The sequence below is a fragment of the Hyposmocoma kahamanoa genome, unplaced genomic scaffold, assembly GCF_003589595.1.
Source record: "Hyposmocoma kahamanoa isolate Upper Pololo Valley unplaced genomic scaffold, ASM358959v1 160, whole genome shotgun sequence".
NCBI lineage: Eukaryota > Metazoa > Arthropoda > Insecta > Lepidoptera > Cosmopterigidae > Hyposmocoma > Hyposmocoma kahamanoa.
The window spans coordinates 494,486-513,881 of NW_020653575.1; the positions used below are offsets into that span (position 1 = coordinate 494,486).

Sequence of the window (19,396 nt, forward strand, 5' to 3'; positions counted from 1 at the left end):
AATACACTCATAATAAGCTGTAACAAAAGAATAACTCTCCTTAATTGGTACATCAAGAAAAGCAATTTGAATTTGAGCATGTAAACGATTATTAGTGTAGGAAATTAATAAATAATAACCGAAATGAAATAGAATAACCGTCAAAACACGTCGTTCTAACAACGCCTCTAAAAACTGAACAACGTAAGCATAAAAGTACACACGGCACAAAAAATAAGATAACATGTGATTGGCGATACACACATAGATAGATAAATATACGGTGCGCAATTTAACATTATAATATAATAAAATGAAATATACTAGATACAACTTTATAACTGCTGTTAATTTTACTGCATGGTTAAAAACAATTACAAGCTAGCGTCAAATTTTTACATTCAACTATCCGACTTTTCGATCGGAACACAGATCAAAATATATGTTTTCAATTATTATTTAGTTTTATCCCCACTAATTACCCTCCCATTAGATTTGACGTACTACTTTTTATTGCGTCTTTAATAAACATGATAATAAATTGTCAGTGTGCCAATGATTATTTACGTTAAAACAGAATGTAGAACATTTTAAGGTTACGTGCTTGTGTACACTTATCTATTTTTTCCATTATACATTTTAAAAAAATGATGACCCAAATAATACCGGCAGATGTTAATGATTCTATTATTTATGATCGAGCCTCTTCTATTTTACCTTTTTTTTTTTTACTTTTTTTATAGTGCTTACCTAATGCCGTTTCTAAACGAAAGGTTATTCAGCCGTGTCATTTTGCGTTTTGTGGATAACAATGTACAGTCAAGAGCACGTCAAGCTTGACACTTTGTACTTTGGACCGTTCTTATCGTAAGCGGCATAGAGTTGGATTTAAGTCTTAAGTGTCAAGCTTGACGTGCTCTTGAGCCTGTACAAAAATAGCATTAATTTTATTGTTACTCCAATAGTTTCTTTTTTATTTGATTTTTTGAGGAGCCATTTTCAATTAATAAAAATTTCATTATGCTATGCGCAATTCCGTTACAATCAATCGCTTCTATTCTTTTTTTTATAATACCTATTGAGGGAACTAACAAGTAGTGCGCCGGGTGCCACTCAGTGCTTTGAATCACAAAGTTTTGCGGAGCATTGCCACTACGCCCGTCATCCTGAGACATAAATTGACAAGTCCCATGTGCCTGTGATTTCACCAGAACCCTTACCCTTCAAAACCGGAACGCAATAATGCTCACATTACTGCCTGGCGGCAGAAATAGGTAAGCCGGCAGTACTTCCTTGGACGAACTCTTTCACAAGGAGCTCTACTGCTACTACCTATTCTACTGCAACTATGTTTCTATGTCAATCTGTTTACTAGTTAATGTAATTTTTATTATGTAATTTCATTCGAATTTGAATTATTTTTGTCCTCGAAATTCATATGTATTTGTAGAAGAATTAATGACGAAATTTCAACGTGCATACTATCAGTATTTGTGGCAGTCTTAACAATTTTAATGGCTATATTTCAACATTTATTACGAGTGCTATACACCAATAACAAGGCAGTCCTTGTACTTTAATTAATGGGTAAATAATAATTCATTTACGCAATAGGGGTTCCCGCTTAAATAGTCGTATAAGAACTACATAAGAAATCGTGTAAAGCATATTATCACATTTTCGTTTTTTTTAAATGTGGCCTCGACAGATGTAATTTGCTAATTGCAAAGGCGTTGGTGTGATTCAATATTAAACATTTTTTCATTTCAGCTTCATTTCATAAAGTCGTATGGAGGTACTATTCGATAGGTACCTATATCGACCCATGATATATAGCAAGTTATGTGCTTTAATTACATATACAAAGTTGCTTACAAAGCATTATTTTATCACACGGTCTTGAAGATAAATACCATTAATTTTTATTGAGTCTTGTTTACTCTACAATGCTAAATAAGTTAAACAGTGACATTAAACTGCGAAAACGCTTCCTTCTCAATCACATTGTTAATAATTAAGCTTAAGTATTAAAAGTTTAGAAGCAGTACAGCTCCTTGTGAAAGAGTCCAGAGAAGTACTGCCATCTTACCATTTTCTGTCACCAAGCAGTAATGTGAGCGTTAATGAGTTCCGATTTTGAAGGGTATAAAAAATAAGGGTGCTGATAAAATTACATGCATATGGGACTAGTTAACTTATGTCTCAGGATGACGGGGGCAGAGGCAGTGCCTCCCGGATCTTTGTGATTTAAAGCAGTGGCACTGCAACTGCTATGGACAGGCGTGTCGCTTACTACCAAATGCACGACTTGTTCGTCCCGTCAAATGGTATAATACATAAAAATGTAAACCTTTTAATATCATCCACAAATAATACCTAGATTAATTAATTTTCAATCTAATTGTCGCTTAGCCTTTCACCTTTTAATCGTCAAATCCTAGTAAAATGCAAAACAAAAAACAATTATATGGACGTCGGGTCCGCGCTAAAAAGTGTCCGAACTTATAGGGCGTTAAAATCGTATACAGAGCGTCATTCACGCTTTAGTCTTCGTTTGTTCGACTGACAGCGAAGCAAGCAAAATTAGACAATACTGCGATGACATTACAATTTAAATTGAAAGTTTTAGCTTTTTCATATTCCTTTACATGTCACTACGTTTAAATAGGTCGACTTGGGACATTTTTTTCGTGGTTTTTGTATTAGACCCGTCGTCCATTTATTTGTAAGTCAATGGTAAAATGACATGGAGTGCAGTCAGATCTGAAATATTGTAGTTACAAGCCAGGTGTTTTCCCATATGGGTCATCACTGTTATGTTATTGAATTAATTATTGAAATATCGTTAATAACACATTGTGGTTAAAGGCCACCTCAACTAGAATTATACCAATAGACACCTTAAGCGTCTAGGAGTTATATAAAAACTAATAAGCAATTAATATAACTCATTTGTAGCGTAATTACACCACTGTCGTATTTTGCTTCAAATGGACTTACATGTGTAAACACGTTCCTTAGTGTTGTAAAAGACTCGAGTCCTCTAGTCATATTTTTTTCTGTACATTGCACTCTGTAATTTAGCGCTCAATTATAATATTAAAATGGCACTATTTATTTATAATTTATAAAAAAAATGTGAATTGCTTAATCTAAACCAAACATTTTATAAAATTTGAAATTATTGGGTTCTTGAATTTACTCGACTTCAGTTATTTGCCTGGAATTATAGGGTCTGTAAAACGAGTTTAATGTTAAGTACTGGTTATTTATGTAGAAATTATAAATTGTATCCATCCTCCCTGCGTAAAAATTGTTAGCCGAAACCTAACCTAAGCTAACTTTACAAAGAACGTTTTGGTATATTAAATCGAGTAATATGAGCTTAATACCTGCGAGCTTATAGAGAACTGAAATGACTGGCTGATTAAGGCTGAAATTAATACAAATTTTTATTTATTCTTGACCCGTGATCCCTACCAAGCTAGCAAGTGTGATAGGTTATGGTTTAAGAAATTTATTCAAAAATGGAACTCCAATTCAAGTCTTATTCGGCTACCGATATAATTAGTCCGTAGATTGATAATGAATATGAATGAGTTTGCTTTCAAAGTCCTAATATTTGCAAAAGTCTCGTGTCCTTTAACTCTATAATACGCAGCTAAATACCAACATCTTGTCTACACTATGGATATTGATAATCTAGTTTTACGATATGATTAACGGCTAATACCTGTTATGGGATAGTGATATATTGGTATTTATTCTCTTATTAAGTTGTTACTAAGCGTGTCGCGCGGTTTCACTTACGAGCTGTATCATAAACGTAAATTATAAGTTTTAGTAGTTTAGTTAGAGCTTAATAATATTGGATTCGCTGGAAGAAGAATCTTTCCCACAGTGTTAGTAACAATTTCTCTTAGTGCTTATTTCTAGTAGCAGTAGAGCTTCTTGTGAAAGAGTTCGTTCAAGGTCATACTGCCACCTTACCTGTTTCTGCCGCCAAGCAATAATGTTAACATTACTGCTTTACTGGTTTAGAAGGGTAAGGGTGCTGGTGAAATTACAGGTATATGAAACTTATCAACCTATGCGACATAGGTTGGTAGATAGGGTGAGGGTACAGTGACAGTGCCCCTTAAATCATTGTGTTTTGAAGCTCCGAGTGGCACTACAACTGTTATGGATAGACGCGTTGCTTACCATCAGGCGCACGACTTGTTCGTCCCGTCACTTAATATTATTTTAAAAAATTGTTCTTTTTTATGATACTAAGTGGCTGGATTCATTATCTTCCATCAATTACCTTTGTTTTGTGGCGGATGTCAACATTCCTTACTCTATCCTTCAGCTTTATGCCTAGCAACTTCTCTACATTTTTCTTTGCGTGTTTTGGATTTTGTTCCGTGTTTTGAGGTCAAACGTCCATATCTCACCTACAGCCTATATATAGGCTAATAACTATAAAAAATCTTGAAATGTTTTTCTTCTCATTCTCAGCGGTTGCATTACGTTATTCCTCTTCGTTTAACAAGGCTTCATTTGAAAGTTGAAATTCCCATACAAATCTAAAATTACCAACAATCATTTCCTATTACCTGTTCCTTAAAAAAGCTGTATAACATTCCGTAAAATCGCTTTTTTTACCTTTTTTTAATTCCAATTTTGCCCTTAAGGCGCCATCATCACTAGAGGTGTCTACAGCCTAATTATATAGTGGAAACAATTCAAATATTTAGTTAACAACACCTTTTGTGATTTAACACCTTAAGGAGATCGTAATAAGGGTAATTTTCTTATGTTCGCGTAATCTTGTTATGGAGATGATTTGTTGTGGTGCGTTTATATTTTGGGTATCGTTCGCGTTGACTATTCTACAGTTTTACTGAAGGACTGCTTTAGTGTAGTTAGTTGTTTGACGGGACGAATAAGTCGCGCGCCTGGTGGTAACAACACCCCTGTTCATAGCAGTTGCAATGCCACTCGAGCTATAAATCGCAAAAATTTGAGGGACACTGCCACTGCGCCTGTCACTCTGAGACATAAATTGATAAGTCCCATGACCTGTAATTTCCCCCTTCAAAACTGAAATGTAGTAATGCGCACATTACAGCTTCACAAGGAGCTCTACTGCTACTAAGTTAATGTTCTAGCCCACTCAGTGCGGGTTGGGGACAATCGTGTCTTTAAAGTCTGTGCTCCTAAATTACTTTTCTCAAAATTGTCTTTCAATCATTTCTCATACTCTACTAATGCATTTTGCCCAACAAATGAGACACTATTCTAATTTATGTGCGGCTTTGAAATCAACCTTTAGTTTCATACTTATTTAGTAAAGTCATATGAACCTCGTTTGAAATTGCACCATTCGCCATCTATACGAAAGCATCACAAAAAACTTTTAAATTGGCGTAAAAACGAACTTAATTACAATATGATTAGAGGTCTCGAAAACTAACAAGGACCGGTTAATTAGATGTAATAAATAGTTATACTGTCGTTAGACAGCTGTTATATGGCTGTTTGTTTTATAAATGCGTTTTGACATGTGTTTCGAACATTTGTAACGATTATTGGCAGGTAGATGCATTAGATGCTTCCTGGTTTTGTTTGAACTTATAAGGTTTTGGTTAAAGGGAATTTAAAAATCATAATATACAATTTCATCGAGCTCATTTATTCATCACTCATTTATTTCGTAACGTTAAGACGTAACTTACAATTTTGACAAATTAAAAGTTATTTACGGACTTCAATTCAAAATTCCATATTCTATGATGCAATGTCTATAACTTATTATCACCACAATTCTATTATACATCCATTAGTGTTGTAAAAAATTATTTGTGGAAACAGAGGTTGTATAAATTGACAGTAACCTAATAAATATAGTTTCACTGTACTGCCAAACATTAGAAACCCAATACCTACTTATTTTAGCGAATGTTTAATGTCACACACAAACACACACTACTACGATTGTTAACCGACTCCAAAAAAAGAGGAGTTCTCAATTCGACTGCATGTTTTTTTTTAACTTCGGTATTTGTGAAACGATTTTGATGATTCTTTTTTTGTTGTAAAGAGGGTACCTTCATAGTGGCCCCATTTACATTTTAATAAAATATTCCACTTCTAAGGGTGGCAAGTTAGGGGATGAATCCGGTTTCGCACACTTTCTGGTAACCGGTTTCAACAAAACTTGGCAATAGATGTAATTTCACGAACTTTTGAGGTCGGTTTTTTAGTACTCTGTACTGAGATTATTAAGAAATAGGCATTAAGCTGTGTCTAATGTTGAGAGAGGACATTGATTCCAGTAAAACAGATTATACCTAGCTCAGGTGTGACTTAATTATTGTTATTATATATTATTACACTGAAAGCTTGTTTTTTCTTTACCAACTCTCTATAAATTAGGTGTAATTTCTTTTAAATTAACTACATTATAAGTATCACGTAGACACGAAGACGTGAATCTAATGAATAGATCAATAGTACGCGATTAGAAACAAAGAAACAGCAAAGAAAAAATTTACCGATCACTTTGCTTCAATCATATCGAATGTGGTTTAAATTTTATTAAGTCATTTAATTTTGATAAAATCTCACTACACCAGGTACGATTTTTCAAAATCAATCAAAAGCATAAAGTACCTACTTACTTACGAAGCTAACTAAGTACGAAGTTCTACAGGAACAAGCCTAAAGACCTCTATAATTTATAGTATTAAGTGAAATTAATAAAAAAATATATTATGTATATATAATGTGTATATAATTTTTTTATGAATGATGAGACGAACAAGTTGTACGCCTGGTGGTAAGCGACACATGGTCCATAACAGTTGCAGTACCGCTCTGAGCTTTAAATCACAAAGATATGAGGGACACTGCCAGTGCGCCCGTCATCCTGAGACATGAGTTGAAAGACCCACGTGCCTGTAATGTCACCAGCACCCAAACCGAAACGTAGTAATGCTCACATTACAGCTTAGTGGCATAAATAGGTAGATGGCGGTACTTCCCTGGACGAACTCTTTCACAAGGAGTTTTAATGGCATGGTTATCAGTTATAATGTATCTTACTTAATTCATCTATTCCTTGTAGACAAAAACAAACGTCGCGTTCCCTTCAAAACTGTCTCTCATCACCGCATTTTCACAAACTCAACTTTACATTCGGATTACCGGTGTCAACGACCATCATGAGCACATTTCCATATGAGACATTAATTCTTTCGTTTCCCCAAGTGACAATATAAATTGGTATTCGTAAGCTCATCAATCACACGGTCAATCAATTACCATACCCCTCCCTCTCTAAAGGCGTATGGAGCGGGGAGTTTTTCTTCAATGGATTTTTACTATAATGCTGCGACTTAGTTATGCTCGCCTAGTACTCGTAAATAGAGGTACAAAGGTGTTTGTATCTCATAGAGATAGTTTACGATAGGCATTTCAGAGGACCAGAATTAAGTAATGCTCCAGACTAATAATACACAGGAGCAACAAGAATAAATATAATACGTATTGCTGTGAATAGACGACCCAGTGTATTTCAACGACATAAACAAAAAGGAAACTGATCCCGCCAATTTGATTTAATAGCAGTAGAGCTCCTTGTAAGAGAGTTCGTCTGGGGAAGTGCTGCCTTTCCTATTTATGTCGCCAAGCAGAATGTGTAATATGAGCATTACTGCGTTTCGGTTTTGAACGGTAAAGGTGCTGGTGAAATTACAGGCACAGGGGACATTTCAACTTATGTCTTAGAGTAACGTGCGCAGTGGCAATGGAACTCAGATCAGGCAGGATCAGGTTAGGCTCAGGCGTAAGCGTGACTTACCACCAGGGACATGATTTGTTCGGCCCGTCAGTCGGTTTCATAAAACAAACTAAAATATCCATCCAACCAGTAACGTTAACTCGGAGTAAGACAATTAATATTTTCTGTATTCGTAAATTGAAATTAAAAAATTAAGATAGGTAATCTATCCACCTTACACCGAGATGGTGCTATAGTTGACATTAAAGATCTTTAAAAACAAACTAGTATTTCGTGTCCAATAATCCACTACATATCAGGCGAGCATAAAACCTATGGTACCTGTAGGTCCAGTAACAATAGCTACTGTTAAAGCAAATTAAAATTATACATCGTTCATCGAGTTGCAAGCAACTTACTAGTACTTAATATTACCCTACAATGTACTTACCAAGGCAGCATAACACGTATGGGTTCAATAAAAGTTCCTCTGTTAAACAAAAACTATCCATAGCACACCGAGGTGGCGCCTACGGTTGCCGGCCAGTGTACGGCAGGTGGCACTAGTGGATCATATAATTTTATAGACCGGCTCGTTTACGGAACACATAAATAATACGCTTTACTACCTTCTTTCGTATCTACTTGACTGTTAACTTCACCGGCAGAAGTTTACCTACCTGTTGATTTTGATTCCTGATTATTCAAAATTTATTATGAAAAATTGGATGTTTGAGCAGTTAAATTTTGAAAATGAGGTTTTTCTAATTTTTATGACACGAATTTGATTCGTAATGCCCAGACAGGTCGCACGACATTACTTTGCGCTATGATTATTATGACTAACGACGTCATAGTTTTTTAATTCTTCATCTTTTTTCAACCTAAACAACATCTGAAGTTGAACGTAGATCTGTTCCAATGCACGCCATTCCTTTCGGTCTCGTGTCATCCTCATCCAATTTTTTCTCCATTACGTTTACACCAGCGCATCGGCTGCCTTTCTGCGCTCCTGTACCTTTCTCTTATTTTTGTTTGTTCTCTGTTTTTAGATTGCTCATTAAAAAGCACCTTTACTAATTCAAATTCAAAATATCTTTATTTCAATAGCAAGCAAATTACACGAGAAATTGTCAGAGAAAATGTTGGTTTGTTTGAAAAAACATACACAATTTAAATCTAAAAAAATAGTTTTAATTCCAATTTGTCTGATGTTGTGATAGTTGATCTGGAGGAGAATGATATCGTGTATTTGACGATAACATATGTACACCTATCAATAAATAAACTTATTAAAAGTCATTATCTAAACCGAGAAAGTTCTGTTTTGAATTTGTCAACACTTGACATCGTCACATTGATTAAATATTATTACTCGTCCCTAAGACGAAAATAATTAATAAATAATTAATTATTAATTTATAATATTATTTAACAATATCACAGATACAAACGACCTGGAGCAGCTAAATGAATCAAGACTATGGATTTCTGTCACCCAATTATGCAGACATTGTTTTTGTTTTCAAAGTTTTTGTTTCACGCTAGTTTTATTTATTTATTATTTTGCATCATAGAAGAAAGAAATGTATCTCGTACAAACGTGAACACTGTCACTGGTTTGACAATCTTATACCTACTACCTTTATTAACATAAGATAAAAACAAAAGTAAAACAAAATCTGTTTGTCTTTAAAAAAAACTAAATATTTCGCTCAGTAGAGCTCCTTGTGAGAGAGTTCTTCCAGGAAATTACTGCCACGTTACCTATTCTGCCGCCAGGCGGTAATTTGACCATTAATCTATGTTCCGGTTTTAAAGAGTAAGGGTGCTGGTGAAATTACAGGCACATGGGACTTGTCACCTTATATCTTAGTGCTCTGAGTGGCACAGGTAGTTTACGCCTGACGCATGACTTGCTCGTCCCATCACTTGGTGTCATAAAAAAAATATCTATTAGAAGTTAAGGTGGCTAACGAGTGATAGAACATTTATTCTTCTTATAGCCCTCTACCTGCCAAGATCTTTTTTATTGAGTACTAAGTTTTAAGCGTCGTAAATGTCAAATGTTGAATACAAACAGGAATTTTATTACAGCCCCTTAAATGATTTTGTGAAGACAACTGTCTGGCACTGGTTCTTGGTTTTCCTTCTTCTTTTAATCTTATCTCCTTCACATTTTTATTTTCATAATTCATGAAAAAATGACCATTATTATTAATAATTAGGACGCATTTATTCGACACCAATTTCACCGCGCTCACGCCGCGCGGCCCCCGCGCGGCCCCCGCGCGGTCGCCGCGCATAAACCCCGTGGTTGCCGCGCAGCGCCCGCTTGCATCTGACTGTCACGGCAAAATACGCTCTATTTATTTAGTTTTTACGTTTTAACTTAAATGAGCGTCTCGGGTTTACGCGTCAGGCGCAAGGCGACCGCACCCTTGTATTATTCTGAGAAATTTAAATGTTGTTGCCTAGTAAATTGAATTCAGATTCGCCATTAATATACGTGAAAACGTGGTAACCGGGAGGTCACCGTGCGGCGGTCGCGCGAAAACTTTCGCGTCGTTTAACCTCCGTACATTAAAATGTGCAAATATAAAAATGCTTCAGGCCCACGCAAGTATGTCCTTAATTTTGTATGAAAATCGCAAATTGGATTTTTTAAAGTATTTTTCTAGATATTCTATGGTCATGTAGAATACATTGCGCTGAATTTTAACGCGATATTTTGCATTCATTTAAATGCACAATGGGCGTTACGCAACGTTACGCAATGGGATTGGCAATAAAAATAAATATATATGTGATAGTATTCTTCACATTCTTTTTAATTAAATAATCTCAGTACTGAGTACTAAAAAGACGACCTCAAAAGTTCGTGAAATTACATCTATTTGCCAAGTTTTATTGAAACCGGTTACCAGACAGTGCGCGAAACCGGATTCATCCCCTAGCTTGCCACCCTTAGAAGTGGAATATTTTATTAAAATTTAAATTGAGCCACTACTGAGGTACCCTCTTTCCAACACAAAAGAATCATCAAAATCGGTTTGCAACCACCGGAGTTATCGCGTAACATATAACAAAAAAAATTATATAGTCCCTAAGTCCTACGATTATGAAAAAAATATATACATTATTTTCCACTCAGTAATGCTCAGTGTGCATTAAAATGTACATATTTTTATTTTGCTAAATTAAAAATAATTATGCATGCTTAGGTTCCAAATTATAAAAGTTTTCAGTAGTTTACTAACAGTTTGTTATTTTTAACTAAGTCTATACGAATGTCCTCAAGATTGCAGTGAATAAACCTGATTAACTTACACCGTTCCTGCGGGTGCGTCATTTTCCACAAGTGTGCACTATTTTGACAATTAACCTGTGATTAGTTGACGGATGTCTTGTTATCAAAGTTTGCTCTTCCTGTCCACTAATCAGATTCGAGTATACGGCTTTAGGGAATTAGACATTTGGACCAAAATATAATCTGTTCATTATAATGTACACTGGGCGTTTATGTGACCATCGGAATAATGTTGTCTAGGTTTGAACTAATTCACTTATTAAGTACATTTTAATGTATGCGGGGTCTTATTAGGATAACTGAGCGCTTACACTTTCATAAATGACGAAAAGACGTTCGTGTACCTAAAAATGTTTGTAGCTTTAAATTTACCTCTCAGCCTCAAAGATTTTATTATTGTTCGCGGCATTTTAAATCAAATTGCCGTATGTCATAAAACAGAGGAAGTAACTAAGGTATGTTGCGGTTTCTACGTACGAAGTTTTCTCAATTCTTTTAATCGCATACACTACAGTACTTAGCTGTTTCGACAACATAATTATTAACCGATGAGATAGTAAATGGTGGAATTGCAGGCACTTGGGACTTCTCAACTTATGTTCATGGTGACGGGCGCAGTGGCAATGCCCCTCAGATATTTGCGATATAAAGCTCTGAGTGGCACTGCAACTGTGAGGTACGTAGCTTACCATCAGGCGTACGACTTGTTGGTCCCGTCACTTGATACTATAAAAAACCAAAGCATTTAAAATATACATAATTAATACAACTTATAGTTCAGCGAAATGAGAATGCAGAAGGCTCGGATTACAAGATTTTAAGATTTATTGTAAAAATTGTTAAAAGATGAAAAGAATAGGCTGTAACAAATAAAATAATACAAAGTTATTAACACAATATTCACTCCAAAAGGGCCTATATAACTGTATAGTTTTAATAGTAAGTTTAACAAAATGAAGGTGATTTATGATTTATGGGCACGTCCTCTCGTTTCAAGAATTTTGATGGTAGTGACAACAGATTGAACAAACGTAAGAATAGTGAAGGGAAAGAAATTCGAGAACGATTCCAAATTTCAAAAAATAAGTGGCCAGGTACTCGAAAAGAGAATGGTAAAAGATAAACTTTATCTACTAGGTTCGTTGTTCAGTTCTACTATAATGTTCTTGACTTTCTCTATAACATTAGATAGGTACAAACAATGTTTTTTTTCTCATTCTCGCTCCGATCATATAGGTATCAACCGTGGTGATGACAGGAGTCCTAATTTCTGGAACACAGTACACTTCGCTCTCTTTCTCTCTCTCTTTATCTACAAGGTTCGTTGTTCAGTTATACTATAATGTTCAAGACTTTTTTTATAACTTTAGATAAGTAAAAACAATGTTGTTTTTTCATTCTCGCTCCGATCATGTGTCTACTATGGCGATGACAGAGTACTAATTTCTGTAACACAGTGCACTTCTCTCTCTCTCTCTCTCTCTCTCTCTCTTTCTGTAAAAAGAAATCGTTTCTGTTTTTATAATATCAAGTAGAGGAACGAACAAGTCGTGCGCCTGACGGTAAGCTACACACCTGTCCATAACAGTTGCAATGCCACTCAGGGCTTTAAATCGCAAAGATCTGAGAGGCACATCCACTGCGCCTGTCACTTTGAGACATAAGTTCACAAGTATCATGTGCCTGTAATTTCAACTTTAACACTCCATGGATAGACGATGACAATTGCTAAGCTCGCATAATAATCATTCACATTACACTCAGCAGTAATTACGCGAAGGCAAGTCGCGTCTACATTACATACGACTAACAATTTTCTAGACATTAGTGCATTAAATGTGGAGCAGAATTCCTCACAGCACTGCAATTACAAGTCACATCAGAACTATTTACTATCCATTTTCAAAGACCTCTGTATTAAAACTGGAAATTGACAACCATAGACCTTTCAAGAGTGGATAGAAATAATACCCCAGTGATTTTATACTTGAGCTATGAAGCTATGAGCATGCGGCATGAATAAAGGGTTTTTTATAGTTTTATGCCTCCATTTGAATGTACTAGAACACAAATCTTCGTTTAAATCGTATAAAGCTGAACGTTGGTGGTCTTTTGTTCATACAATTATTAAATCATGTTCACATTATACGGTCACCTGCAGCGATTGTTCGTGTTTACTCATTATATTCGGCGTCATCTTTTTATGTGATAAAATATGTCGCCTTTTTTATATACTTCGCTTTACTCAACTTTGAGTAAAGTATTTAGTAATGTTTATACAAGGAAAAAACTGGTATTTTTTTTAGTTTCTAGAATGTCACGATGTTTGGCCACTATGATATTCAATTATTTTTGTGAAATTACTCCACTAGTTTGTTGTAATTAAAAATAGACAGATGGAACACTTAAACAAAATTCCTTCGATCCGGCTGGATTCGAACCGGCGTCTTCCAGCAAACTGTGGCAGACGCTAAGACACGGAACAAACTAGCGGACCTTAAAATTTTTTCTATGTCTCCTATGTTGCAGTCTTAGTTTTATGTTTTTAACGACTTTATTGGCGTAGCACCATCTGTGACAAATCTATTTCATCACAGGAGAACATTTTATTTTCTGCTTAATATATTTTTTCCCTTAACCTTTTAGGGCCCAGAAAAACTGCAATAGAGAAAGCGCATGCTTGAGGCCCAAGCCAGTATAATTGAAAACGCTGTATTTTTCCAAGTACCCTATGGTCGTATTGAACATATAGCGCTATTTTTTTTTTCATTATAATGTACACTGGGCGTTTACGTGATCATAGGAATAATATTGTCTGGGTCTGAATCACATCTCATATTATATACATTTCGATGTACACGGGACCTTACGAGGTTAAGTCTTACAACGTGATCAAGGTTTTGGCAATCCACAGTCATTGTGTCTTTCTGCAATCTTTAGGGAGGTCTATGTGTAGCAATTTTTATGTTAAACTTATGTTGTCGCGATTGATAGACATTGGATATAAAACAATTTTTTTTTTTTTTCAAATCTAAAATCACGTAATAATATTTCTTTTGTCCATTTTCAGACAAACCAATGTTTCAGGGTCTTTGTGAGTCCCATACGTACAGTTTAGTTTCGAATTAACTTATTTGTTTTATCGAGTTCTTAGTTTAATTGTTTTATGTATAATTTTACGATTGACAGACGTTATTTCATTGTGTCATAAACTTATTATATCTATTGGCGGTAAGATTCTAGACGCAGATTTCGCCTGGGTATGTACCATCGCACTATCTGTATCTGTCGAGAAGTCCTGAATTAATGGATAGGTAAACTCCTCACGGTTGTTAACGCATTTCTGCGCTATTAACGATTGGAGTGTTTAAATATGTAGTTATTTGTGGAGATCCCGTTTTTAAAAGACACATTCTGCTACATAATCGAAAACCTAAACGAAACATGAAATGAATCTTATTTATCTTACCTATTTCTGCCGCCAAGCAGTAATGTGGGCAGTACTGAATTTCGGTTTTGAAGGTTAAGGGTTCTGGTGAAATTATACTGGCACATGGGACTTGTCAACTTATGTCTCAGGGTGACGAGCGCAGTGGCAGTGCCCTTCAGATCTTTGCAATTTAAAGCTCTGCAACTGTTACGGACAGGCGTGTCGCTTACCACTAGGCGCACGACTTGTTAGTCCTGTCGCTTAATATCATTTTCGGATCTAAATCACGTATCTATATATTTTTTTTCAAATAAAGCAGCGTTCATCCTTTACATGTCCCACGGTCACGACTGACTAACATAATAAAGTCATTGACCAGTTACGTCTAATATTAAATGATAATGAAATTCTTATTTCATTATTCTTGTTCACTTACTTATTTTTTGTTTAGCACTACTGAATGTTCACCATTAGTCTCATTTTATTAGAATAAAGTAGCTCTAGTCTCTTCTTCAATCTTTACAAACACATCGCTCACTTGAAAATTCAGAACATAGTCGTATAAGCCAAACGAGTCAACGTTACCGCCTGGGCTATCAGTTTCATTCGGTAAAAGGTCCGTGTTTGCCACCACTGTTTGCTCATTGCCTTCACAAACATTAACACTTCTGTTTTGACGGTGGGTTTAAATCACTTTACTCGGTATTGTTTAAAGTCATCTTTTAATTGTTCTCTTGGCGATCACAAGTGAAATTCTATCGATATAATTTGCTTCTCTTTGAATGGAGAATTCTCTTTCGTAAGCATCTGTTTTATATTTCTTTCTTCGTGTTTATTTAGTCTGAAAAGATAATGCAAACAGACTCAATCTTAGTTGCGTTAGATTGAATCTGTTTTCGCTTTTAAAAGATGTAAATTGTTCGATTTTTAATTCGATCTATTTGTCTTCTATTACAAGAAATGTAATTTGTCCAACATCGATATGTACGGAAATCTTAATTGATACCATTATGATAAACTAATATGTCTTTATGTTACCTTCACTGATCGGGTCATTCGAAACGAGTTTCAAACTATCAAATATCAACTCTTGTTTCAAGCAGTTCTAATGTTTGCGTCCAGTCGTGTGTTTATAGAGTATTGGTGACAATTTCCAGCTTCCTGTTATCTTTCATTAATATTTGAACAGTTGATTGATTCATTTAACTCACGTGGTCTTGTTACATTGTATACTACAGTTCGATTACTTACAAACCTATGTTTCATAGTCAACGGAGAAAAAACTATTTTTGTTTTTTTTTAGTCAAATATAAGTGCGCATTTGACCTCCATCTCACCTGATGGAAAGTGACAATGAGGTCGACGATGGAGCATGCACACCTAAATAATGCCGTGTGATTACACTCGCGCTTCGAAAAGGAAGTTAACGTTCAGGGAATAAGTCTGCAGGAAGGGAATTCCACTCAATAGCCGTTCGCAATATAAATGTGGAAGCGTAACGCTTTGTCCGAATCTTTGGAATATCGACAACATAAGGATGGAATCCGAGCCTACGTCTAGTCCCCCGATGATGGAAAGAGGAAGGCGGAATTAAGTCGTGTAATTCCATCGCACACTCTCCGTGATTTATCCCGTTAAATACCTATAAGCAGGCAACTTTACGGTGGTGTTCAAGGCTATACACTAATTCCGAGTCACCTATAAACATCTTGCCACGCTTGTCAATTGAATCCAAGGTGGCTAGTTGGTATGTAGCAGAGCCATCCCAAAGCAGTACTCCATACACGACGAGACTTGTGTTTGATACAGCTGAAGCAACCGTCCCGTTGTTGTGTGTTGCGATTAAGTTAATATTTAAGGTATCTAATAAAACAATGATGGTATGTATATACTTGATCGACAACTTAAGCATCATTGAATTTAATTTGAACATTCAGAGGCATTCGATATTTCAATTTCTAACCAACTATTGTACGTTTTAGTGCAATTCTGGGAGATTTAGTAGTTGCTAGTTCAATATACAATTTAACATTTAATTGCGGTTCGTTCGTATTGAGCCTTTCTTGACATTCATCGTAATCCAATCCAAGCCAAGTTAATTTCGCCATTTGCCCGTCGTTCAAGCCTCTGAAGTTACGATCCATACGCTTGTGGTGCACGGGCGGCGGCGGCGGCACCTGTGTCGGTGCGATGAAAGGCCGCGCGCGCGCCGCCAGCAAATATTTATTTTAATTTAGTGCCCGCCGATAGCTCGTTAATCGCTAATGGATTTGCTCCCGCGTTCAAGAATCGCGAGTACGTTTTGATATTTGTTTCGTGTTTCATTTGAATTATCACCATCTTTGTTGTAAGGCACTTGTTTTATTATGATACGAAACATTTTAGTACATCTTTATCTCTTTTGTTACATGTCGCTATATATATATATATATATAGGAATATATATAGGAATATATATAGGAATATATAAAGGTATAGCACTTATTTAGCACGTGGAATATAATATAAAACGCTGTTGTTATAAGTTATCAGTCAGGCTACTTTACTTACAGATTTCTGTTATTCCATCATTTACTTTCAATATCTGCAATTATTATGAAACTTTACATAAAATCTCAGTTACACGTCAGTCTCAGTTTACAAGTCAGTTCACTTGTATTATCTCCTTGAAATATTCACATCCACTATCCCAAACTTCCTAGTTTACTCTGTTTTATACTATTTACATGAACAAAAAACAAAAAGGGCATTAGTGGGAGCCCCTGTTGACCCTGCTAAGACGGTTTACATGTCAACAGTGAAGGCAAATATTGGAGGCGGTTTCTCATAATCTGCTTTGAGTTTTCTTTGCTTTTTAGACCTTTTTTTGTCGAGTGAGAGGAGCCTTTAACGACGCATTAAATGTCACTATTTTTGTTATTTTTCACACGTACCGGTGGGTTATTTATTTGCGAATGATTTAGATCATTAAGCGTTGTAATTGTATAATGCCCAAGTACAAAATTAATGAAGACTTCAACAGCAGATGTTAACTACATCTACTTCGTAAAATATAGAGTAAATAATTACTTATGTTACCTATATCATTATTATCAAGTTATTTTCTCCGCGCTACTTATAACTACGTAATGCGGTTGGTAGCTTAGTGGGAGAACTTTTGCTTCACGATTGACAAGGCGGCGGTTCGATTCCTTGTGGCAGCATTAACCTATGATTTTAATGTCTATGTTACGTACATTTGTGAATGTTTTAATACCTCTTGTTAACGGTGAAGTAAAACATCGTTATGAAACCTTCATGTCGAAGAAGTTAGAGGAGACTCGTACCGGGCAGTGGGACGTGTAATGGGATGATAATATAATGATATAGAGCAAAAACAAGCTAAGAATTGTTATACATAACTAGGTAGATTCATAATCAAGTTGTACACTAAATTGTAACAAATGATTTCATAAGAACCAAAATCGTCTATCGTATTCTGTTTTTTGTTTGTTCTTGTACTTCATAGCCGTTATCGGAATTTCAAACAAAGAATCAATGCAGAAACATCGGAACCGATGTTCGAATTTCGAATTGATAGTGCAGGCGCCGCGGCTGCCGAAACCGTCCTTGCTTCGAAATTCCAATAAAATAAAAAACTTCTATACAATCGAATCACGTTTCGAACGTTCTGCGAATTAAAATTGCAAAAAGTGAGAAGGAGGAAGAAAAGTCCGTATGTGGGAGCGAGAGATGGAATATGCAATGCAACATCCACGCCCCCCCGCGCGTTCTGAAGGAATAAAATTCTAAATAAGATTTCAAGTAAAAGGAAAAACAAACAGGGTTTGGTTTCTAGTTCGTTAGAGCGGGACGGCGAATGTTTGCACGTTGCGTCTGATATGAGTTACGGCGCGTGTGGCGAGAATTAGTTTGGCGCGAATGTGCGGGGTGAGGCGGTGCAAAAGCTGTTGACTGTGTGCAATCGAAGCGTTGAATTGTGCAATTGCATTCTATTCCTCTGGTAATGGCGTTACAATTAATACATTATTTTTAAATAGACATCTAAATAAGTATGTTACAATCAAATTTATTGTATTGTTAAAATTGTGCTTACAATATTATAGAGCTATGATCTAAGAAGAAACCAATAGTCAATAGAAACTTTAATCCCGCAAGACTTAGGAACGCACTTAATACTATTATTAGAATTTTATTCTAAAAGACATTTGTTATTTCTCATCATTCACATGTGACTTACATGATTCTATCTTGATGTTACATGTATTGCCATCTAGCGTCGGATAGCGGAACAAATGGTTATCACACATAAAATTTTAAAATGGCCTGTCTAGTGGTTTTACATATACGTATTGCTGTAAATCATAATTGTAATAAATATACAGAAATTATAAACCTGATAAACCGCTGACATAATAAGTTCTTGTTTATGTTTACCTACTAAAATTACGCATCTCCTTTGTTCATAGTCGATCAATGCTCAATAACCACTATCAAAAAATTTTTGGACGATTTATATAAAGCTTACATCATCATCGTCAATCAAGACGAACGAACGAGACTATAGTTAATTCGTTTACGAGCTGTGACCGAATCGGATCGACTGTTTGAATCGATTTAAGGGTCCAGTGCCGAACTTGCGGCGCCATCTATTGCTCGTTAGAGACAACTGAAGTAGTGAAGATCCTTAATATGATTTCAAGCTATCGATAAACGAAATGATATATTTGAATATTTTTTTAAATAGCTTTAGATCAATTGAAAAACGGCTGAGATGATTCTCTCTCCGGGTCTAGTACCTATACAAAGCAACTTTGTCATACTAGTCCTTATTATAATGTCATATAAAAATTAATTAACAATTATCTGTATTTAATTCATTTAAATCAACCATTTATAAGTTAAATAATCA

At 35.5% G+C, this 19,396-nt stretch overlaps 1 protein-coding gene across 8 annotated transcripts in view; it reads left to right on the plus strand.

Annotated features, from left to right (window-relative positions):
• Window positions 1–19,396, plus strand: part of LOC113240635 (optomotor-blind protein) — a 182,019-nt gene that overhangs the window by 129,075 nt on the left and 33,548 nt on the right. The window lies entirely within an intron of this gene.